This window comes from Orbicella franksi, chromosome 4 (genome assembly GCF_964199315.1).
Source record: "Orbicella franksi chromosome 4, jaOrbFran1.1, whole genome shotgun sequence".
NCBI classification, from domain to species: domain Eukaryota; kingdom Metazoa; phylum Cnidaria; class Anthozoa; order Scleractinia; family Merulinidae; genus Orbicella; species Orbicella franksi.
The window spans coordinates 16,979,714-16,989,800 of NC_138148.1; positions in this window are offsets into that span (position 1 = coordinate 16,979,714).

A 10,087-nucleotide genomic window follows, 5' to 3' on the forward strand; every position below is an offset into this window, starting at 1 on the left:
GGTACCTCCATAGAAAACGATTCAAAATTTCTGATCCCCAAACAACACAAGAGAGGATTCAAAATTTCAAATCCCCCAAAGAACACTAGAAAGGGTTAAGAATTTCTGATCTCCCAAAGAACATTAGAAAAGGTTCAGAATTTCTGATCCCCCAAGGAACACTAAAAAGGGTTCAGAATTTCTGATCCCTCAAAGAACACTAGAAAGGGTTCAGAATTTCTGATCCCCCAAAGAACACTAGAAAGGGTTCAGAATTTCTGATCCCCCTAAAGAACTCTAGAAAGGGTTCAGAATTTCTGATCCCACAAAGAACACAGGAGAAGATTCAGAATTTCTGATCCCCTGCAAAGCCAGTGTTGCATCCAATGTAGCCACATTAAATCATAACATTGAAGACAGGGTTTAGATCTTGCTGCCTGCCTGAACAATGTCTAATCAAAATATTTTTCTTGATAACAATATTCAATTAGAAATTTTATACAAATATAGCATAATTCTTAACAGATTCCATACACTCACATTATACTGAGAGTGATGAAGAACGAGTTTCTTCACAGCAGTCTATTAATATAAGTAACTGTAACCATCACACATTGTATTACAATGATCTATGCACTTCAAAATTACAGTAGCTGTAAGTCTAAAAAAACAATATCAAACAGTACCTAAGAGGATAGGAAAGTTCAGAATTGACCAAAAAAGTGAGATTACTAAAACTGCACAACTGTAGGCATAAATGCAGACTCCACTTTCTGTCAGAATTAGCTCACCTTGTGTGAAGGAAAAATTTCTAACAATTTCTGTTTAACATGGAAACAAGGCACCTCACTGTTATCAAACAAAAAGAGCGTTCAGGAACCCTACAGTACATTACAGGGATGAAAATTAAAGACTGCAATTTACATGTACATTTAAATTTGCAGTTGATACATTTAAGTGAGTCAATGTACCCTACATACATGTATACAGTGTCCTCCAAAAACCTGATGTCATATAGCAGCGGCCATGGCCTTAAGCTTTGCCCAACATGTTTTTACATCTTCAATCTAACTTTTTGAGTGGGCTACCAGTTCATTCACACTTCAGTTACGCAACCAGTTTAACCATGCTCAAAGGAGAAGGGTGTGGGTAAAATTGTCTTTATAAAGACCTGACAGATATGGATGCAAGTATTGTAGCTAATGCTACAAGCAATTCTATTCTTTCTTTTTTAATTTGGCATACTTATCTTTGAGATGTTTCCTGGTAGCTGGCAATAGTTTGCTGTCCTCAGTTAAAGAAGCCCTCCCAAAAACAATCATATCTTATTACTAGTTTATTACTAACTTCATGCTACTTGCAACTATCTCATTCCTGGTTGATGGATGAAAATCTCTATCTTTTGTCTATCCAAGAGGTTTTGTAGATAGAGGATAGCTATCTTTGGCATGGCTTAAAGTTAACTAATATCTATCCATCAGATAGTTAGGAAATGGATAGACTAGCTAAAAACTAGCTTCCTGTATAGATATTCAACAGATACTTAGATGGCCTAGCTATCCACTAACTTGTCTATCCAAAAACCACCACTACTGTAGTAAGCCAAAAACTAGGCTATATGAAGACTAGTCCTTATATTGAACAATAAAACACTATCCTATCTGAAACCTACCTCTGCTGTAGTTAGTAACAAGATAGCCTATCTGAAAACTACCCATCACTCATATCGCACTGTGATAACCTACCCAAAAGCCAGAGATAGTAAAAAGATAGCAGCCAATCTAAAAATTATCATCACTCATGTACACGTAGCACTTTAATATTAACCTAACCAAAAGCTTTCTTAGTCACAGGTGGTGAAAATATAGCTAACTATTGAAAACTCTTCATTACTCATTTTATATTGAACTTTGATACCTGCTCTTCAAATCCTAAACCTAAGTGAAATCTCTGTATTTACATAGGAAAATGTATAAATAACTCATAGTTTTATTTAAACCTGCTACAGTTGTACATTAAAATTTAATACCAAAAACCAGGCACATCCAGATGCAAAAGGAGGACAAAATCTGGCTGGAAATGAGTTTCCATTATGTTGCGATTTATCACAAAACTTACTTAAATTTAACATATATCTTTCAAACATCCTGTTTGAAACACTTCTCAGCTATTTAAATTGGAGTCTAGTAAATGTTTACATTCTTCAGTAAATTTTCATGAAATGTAAACAGATTTCGTGACCGGAAAAGCACAAAATATTCTTGAAATGAATTTCAAATTTCAATTGCATTAATTTCTTCATGAAAGTATTTTTTTCAATTAATTTTATCCATGAATCATGTGTTTTTCAAATTATGGTAAGCCTTATGTACAAATTTCTGGAAGTGGTTAAAAGTAATTTTCCGTAACCTAGCTGTGAATTATATCTGCTGTTCTAAATAACCTCTATTTGCATAACGAAATGCCAAATTATAAAAAAACCTTCGAAATACTGCCCAAATAAAGAGAACTTCAACCACCCTAATGAAAATAACATCAGTCTTTCGCAACTCAAGTAATAAGTAGCAAACAAAAGGTCTTGATAATGTAACATGCACATCTAACATAACCTCAAGAGCACCACCATCAACCTGAAAATCAAAAAGGTGAAGGATGTTGCTTTTTGATATCTTGTGTTTTAGGTGTTGTATAATACATACATGTATGCCCACTTGATCCTAGACGAGGTATACACCAGCTATATGAAGTATATGTAAACTACACGAGAGAGCTCACATTTATTGCACTTACTGTACTTTTATAATGAATGATTTTCCCAACGCGAAATTGTTCGTATATTGTTGTGTTGAAGACAGTTGCTTTCATAACTCCTTTAGGAAATGAACATTTGCATTCACGAAATCAACAAGACTTAACAGTGTGTTAAAGCATCTGCATCTTCTGTAATCTTCCACGATCAATTTAACCGGCCAGAACGTTTCCAGTATTTCAAGAACCTTCACAAATTATGCAAGAAAATCAGTTTACCTTGGAAAGCTGCAGGGACCATAGCTTTCTGTAAACCTGACAAGTGTAAGAGAAACCGCCAGCTGCTGGCAAATAGTTTGATTACCACACTGTTTTGCCGACGAAACTTCATACTTTTCCACCTTTACTGGGATTTGACTCAACTGGAATAACAACGGACATCTGTAAACAATTTGTGACTGCTTTCCAACGTAGAGCAAGGCTATAAAATAACAGAGAGCTTTGTTATCGAATCCTAACAACATTGACCACGATCTTTGCCCGCCATTTTGGTGTTTCCATCCGATCCCATAATCCTTCGGTGAATCTGATAAATGAATACTTTTGACCAGCAGATTCCCTTTCCAAAGGAGTCGGTTATTTGCGCGCAATTTCGAATCCAACATTGTCAATAGCAGCAAGAAACATGGAATGATTTGTCCAAGTTCAAATGAGTGTCTTGATTGCTTCGGTGAAAGAAAGGCAAGTCGCAGAAAAGTAAGTATATCATAATTGTTGCTCAACATTAAAGTTAGCTGCTCAATCTTTGAATCGAAATCAATGTTGTTGCTGAAGAAATTTCGTTGTTATATTTATTTTGCGATCACTAAAACACAAGAAAAACGTTTGTTCTCCTGATTTTATTAGCACCCGTAACGAGGAAATTATTCACACGCATTTCCTATGTATGAAATGCTTGCATAATAGCTTGTTAGTGTGCTTTTTGAAGAGGTAACTTAAAGTTTACACTGAATTGATTTGAAGCTACAGATCACGCTCGATACACTTCACTACCGCATTGCCTACATACTGCTCTTTATTCTTTACAAAAGAATACACTCCCGATCAATTGATTAATGAAAAACAATGTTAATTCTATCGCTATTTATAAAAATATTTAGCTTCAATTGCTTCTTTGCAGAGCAGAGGAAAAAAAAAAAAGGCAAGAATAGCGGCCGTCAATCCGAAACGAACACATTAAAGCAGAAAACGGAGGTGGCGCAGACGGCAGCTGAGTCCTGATTAAAATTCTTGTTATCTTTGATGTGAACTTTAAATAACAGCTTGTAATTCTGGAGCCTAAATTCATATCTTTTTGAATTGAAAATAAAACCTTTCACTGTCCGGCATGAAACTGCAATTTTTGTCTCGATCCTTTGGCGTGGTTTTAAATCGTTATAAATAATGACCTATCTGTGAATATTTCATTTGTGTACTTTTCTGATGCCCTTTGCTCTGTGATCCATTTTGTCTGTAATGTGTTTAAAGTTACTATCCAATCGTTAATTTTTAGCTTTCAGACATCCAGTTAATTTCTTGTGAATTATAAATAGACGGCTATTTCTGTCCTGTCACCTGATAAGGGGGATCAGAAATTCTGAATCCTTTAAAGAATTATAGGTAGATGACCGTTTTGTTCTGATAAGTTATGCACTGGGGGATCAGAATTTTTGAATCCCTTTAAGTCATGTGGGATCAGAAATTCTGAATTGTAGAATTATAAATCGACAGCTCTTTGTATCATGTTAGCAGATTTGGTGGGGGAGGGGGATCAGAAATTCGCAATACTTTTAGAACCATGAACAGATAGCCGTTTTTGTCCCGTGAGGTGATGGGGATCAGAAATTCTGAATGCATTTAGAATTATAAGTAGATGACTGTTTTGCTCTGACGGGTTGTAGACTGGGGATCAGTTTTTTGAATCTATTAAAGTCTTGGGGGATCAGAAATTCTGAATCCTTTTAGAATCATAGACAGATGACCGTTTTATTCTGATAAGTTGTGGGCCGGGAGATCAGAAAATCTGAATCTCTCAAAAAAGGAAAGCGCGATGGGTGCACGATCTTTTTTACATTAAATTGTACATTTTGGTAAAATTGGATGTATTGTCCCTGGCAGACTCAACTGAACACTTCTTTTTCTCCTTCCAATAAGCCAAAACCTTTCGGAAACACAAACTTTTTCGGCATCAAATACCAGTACCCTTCGGAATTGTTCCAAATTGGAATGCCACATTTTAGTTTGGAAGGCGTTTTTTTTATTGTACCTTACTTCTGTGGATTAAAAACGCCTACCACAATGACCCCCACAATAGCTGAATGTTTCTTAAAAACAACGAGTGGCCAATGCTGCAGCATACCTTTCAGCTACGGAGGAGTGACATACCACTCTTGTACTACAGCTGATTACCACAGACTGTGGTGTTCACTGGACGCTTCCTATACGGGAAACTGGGGAGATTGTGGTTAGTATTAGATTAGTGTTTTAATTAACTAAACATGCACTTAAGAGTGTATGTCTGTAAGAATCAAACATAATCGCCCAATAAGGTTAAAAAATGGAAAAATCTGAATTACCCGAACTCTGACCAGAGGTTTATAGATCGCTCCGTGGTTCATTTGTCAAGTAATTTGATTTTTTTCGTGCAAAAGAACGAAAACCACTTTCAGTACGAGATATAATAAAATCCAACTTGAAAATTAGTAATTTTTAAGCGAATTGATTGCCTTAAGTGTAAAACCAAAGGACATTCACTTATTATCAACGTCTTCTAAATATTTTCGAGAATTTATTTTACTGTTCCTATGAAAATTAAAAAAAAAAAAGAAAATAAAAATTGACACAGAGAGAGACTCAAAAGAAATCGGTAGTGTTTCTGTATTAAACTTTCAAGCTAAATTGATAAGGCAGGGGAGCTAGTCTCAAATTATCAGTTTAATTGCGTGATTTAAATTTGTCTTGTCTTTTGCGACAAAACAAATTTAATTGGTTTCACTTGTTCTAAAAGTCTATCCAAAGATTTCTTGAGGAAAAAAATTGTGATGTGAACAAAAAGCGATTTTGTTACGATATTTTAAAGTGTAGATATTTTTGAGACACATCCACGCTCCTGAAAAGTTCATGTATTGCAGCTGGAACCATTTTTTTTTTTCTGGGAAGTCTTTTGGGCGATGTTGAGATTCAAATGAAAAAGTTAAAGAAGAAAAGTCTACGGCCACTTCAAGACTGCGACAAAAATATAACCCAGCAAATTGATTGACAATTTATAAAGAAACTTTTGTTTAATAGCTAATAATTCTTTTTCCTTACTTTTTTTTAGCATGATACCTTAACAAGTGGCTACATGACGAGGATACGAAATACGAAGTTAGAGATTACGCGGAGAAAGACATCAGGCTAACAGTAACTGTCTGAAGCATTACCGAGGAAATTATAGTTTTAAACAAAAATACAAAGTTTGCCAGTTGTGCATTTCAATATTGTGGTTTTGTTCGTTTTCCGAGCCATTGTATACTGTCGTAGTCGCATCTCATTTGTCTGGGTGTCCCATGTTCCCACAGCATTTCTCGTTCTCCCAAACTTCCACTCGTGTTTCTATAACTCGATAGAAACACGGTACATGTTTTCTATTTCTTAATTATTATATGATATGGCTGTCTCATAAGGACTGGGAACTTCCGAATTCACGAATTTGATTGGCTGAAATCGATATTGAAAACGCTCTGAATTTTCCCATCTGGATCAGTAATGTTTTGCCGTGAAATAGTTGCAAACTAAAATGCAAAAATATTGACTATTTTCTTCTAATATTTATTTATGGGAGTGGCAAAAAGCCTGATGAGAAAAGAAAAGTAAAGAGGACGACCAAACTTTGGGAAAATTAAATTCAGCTCATCGTCGTTCGCAAGCAAAATGTCCGCTAGTACAAGAAAGTTACATTAAACGAATTAAATTTTTCTAAGTTGCCGTATAATAAACATCTTATTAACCGAGTTTAGTCGGTCTGTATGGGAGAATCTTGACCCGGTCAAGACTCTTCATACAGACTTTCTGCTCAGTTAATAAGAGCTAAACAATAGTAGATTAACAAATAATATAACATCTCTTTCAAATTACCTTATTAAGAAAGGGAAAATGACCCATTTTACCTGAGGCAATTAAATAGAAAGTTCTAATTGTGTAGTGCTAAAATCCAATTACACAAAAAACATACCGCCAGCATAAATTAAGTTACCCGTTCGAAAATCGTTTAGGTTATAGTAAGCGTTACCACGATGTTAAGTAACTTAATAAAAGATTGCGTGCTACAAGAAGTCCCATTTACGAAAAGTCAGTTCAAAAAGTAAATAAATAAATAAATAAATAAATAAATAAATAAATAAATAAATAAACAAATAAATAAATAAGAATAAAAATAAAATAAAAAGAGCGCGGGTTAGTCTTTCCATTTATCAGTTAATGCGTCCATCACACATCTAAACAAAAGTTCTATAACCAGCACGAAATTAACTGATTGATTTGTCGTCTTAAATTAAAAGGCTATTGTCTAATCGCAGTCACAAAAATAAGTTTGAATGATTTAAACACTGTAAGCCACGCTTTTGTCGATATTATGTTCACGTCCTTTAACAAGAAACATCTTCTTCCAGGCCATGTCGTCTCTTTTGGGCACATTATGTGTAACCTTGCTGGTTCCATGTCAAATACTCAAGAGAACCTTCGCTCAAGGTTTGATCAGTTTGCAATAGTTTCATTTGGTTGAATTCAGCTGTTTCGAGAACGTTTGTTGAACAAAACCGTGTAAAACGTACGCGACAATGCCGAAAAAATTACTGGTAGTGTAAGTTTTACATGATCAAAGTTCACTATGTTTCAGTCTGATAGAAAAAAAATTCAGTAATACTTGTATCTGTGATTTTTCCTTCTTTGGTGCCGAAATACCGTGTACTTCGATCAAATAACAGTAAACCACTTTTACCCATATCTTTCAGTCATGTCGCAAACGCTCTAAAGCTTCGGCAGGACAAACCTCCTCAAGACAGCAGTATATACTTTTATCTTTATGTTTGTAACCTTTACTTTTTCAATAATATAGTATTTTCGTGAAATATTGAATTGAGTTTTCTCAGAATTGTTATTTTATTCTATTTTTTTTTTTACTCGCCGGGCATAAAGACAAAGTTTACTGGCAGAATTAACTGACTATAAAATATATAATTAACGTACATTCTATGTGATGCTGTACGTAAAATTTAGCGAGAAATTTCACCGTAAGAAAATAATTTATCCCATGAAATTTGTCAATAACAACTTTTTTAGATCACTGTCGTCAGTTGCAGTTCAGAGCCGAACAAGTGTTTAACGGCAGACGTCTAATGAATCACGTGATACATAAAACCGACGTTATATTAGAGGAAATCTGTGAGACGTTATGTTACATGGAACCAAACTGTGTCAGCTATAATATCATGACAAACGATGAGACAGGAAAACATAAATGTGAATTGAATAATGTTACTCATGAAGGGCACGAGAAAGACCTGGTGAAGAACTCAAGTTATACTCACCGGGGAGCTAAGGTAAATATGTTTAATATAATTCATGCTTCTTCTTATACTGGATTAAAGAATGCACTACAACTGTCTTAAATTTGTAAGAGATGAATCTTATTTGAACATCTTATAACCTTTTACTCTCAAACAATTACTTCGTTTACAATGACTCCATCTACAAACAGATTCATGGTTGCGCAATGGGCAGCCCTGTTAGCCATGTTGTTGCAAATCTCTGCATGGAGATAATCGAGGAAACAGCCATCACTGCCTCCTCGACACCTCCAAAAATCTGGAAGCGTTACGTCGAAGATAGTTTTGTTAAAATAAAGAAACATTCTGTCGCATCCTTTCATGACACTCTAAACTCAATTGACCCAATTGACTTTGGAATCCTGGCACACAGCAATTACGAACCATGCTGACAATAATTCGAAACAATTACCAAGACAATATTCAATTTTATTTTAAACCTCACATTAGCATTTTTTACTCGCAGACAAGTATTTCTGTTGTTTTCATTATAATTTTGTTTTTTCACACTTTTCTTAGTGTATATTTTAACGTTCGCGCTTTCTATCTATTACTCGTTAAAGACTACAGACTGGTAGTCGAAAGCTCGTTTTAAACAAATTTTTAACCAGAGATGGTTTTTCCATTTTTTTCCAAATATCTTATAACCTTATTGAGATTAAACAAGACATATAGCAAGCTACTTAACAATTATTCCATGAGCGCGCGTTGGATATGAGATGGTAAATAGCCAACGAGGCCCGTAGGGCCGAGTTGGCTATAACCAATCTCATATCCAACAAGCGCGAATGGAATAATTGTTTTATTAAATTCGGTGCATTTGTATTCTTGGAAATATAGCTTAATTTTATTGGATTTTAATTTTACAAAACGACCGGAAGTCGATGTGATAAAAACAACAACAAGTGGGAAATCACATGACATGCGCGCCGTTTGTAAAATTAGTTGAATGAAAAATTTGAGAGCGAAGCAAGCGAATTTGCTGAATGAAATTGCAATCAAGTAGAATTCAAGGAACGTCTATCAAATGAAGGAGATATAACCTTGGTCAGAAAGTTTGAAAAGCGTTCAAGTTCGAGTCATGGAGAAAAGCCAAACAATTGTGCACTTGCACATTGCCATTGTAATAATGCTGCGGACAACTTTGATCGCCATGCATGTGACACAGACGTTGTGCCAAAATTATTCTCGACAAGATCTCTCTCAGGATTCCCTTGCTTTGAAAGCCTTGGCATTTCGAGCTGTATGTGTGGAGCTCATTGTTGGTCAGTTTTAGAGTCAAGGACAGAAACTATCTAAGCGTCAGACTCATCTTCAGAATATCCGAGGCCACCCTGGTGGTTTTTCGTGGCTGGTAAAGAACCGGGCTTACTTCGATTCAGCTCAAAACACTCAACTCCTTGAGGTGTTTTTCGCAAGGACAGAATTGTTGGCGCTAGCTGTCGTTGATTCTCTCGTCGTCGTCGGCCAAAAAAGAGACTGAGATGAAACTAGGTCGTCCTCTGTAGCTGTGCGGGATTCTTGCTCTCGGCTGATCCGAGCTTGCTTAGTCGAACAGTTTCCTCATCTGCTCATTGGAAACTGGTTTCTTATGGACTACGCCGGCAATGATGCCTGTTTACCTGCGGCCTTTTACAAATGCATATGCTCTAATAATTTATTTGCCTGGTCAGAGATAATGGAAAACGGTTTGTTATATTATCTATTCTAATATCTTTACTATTTATTTTCTCGTA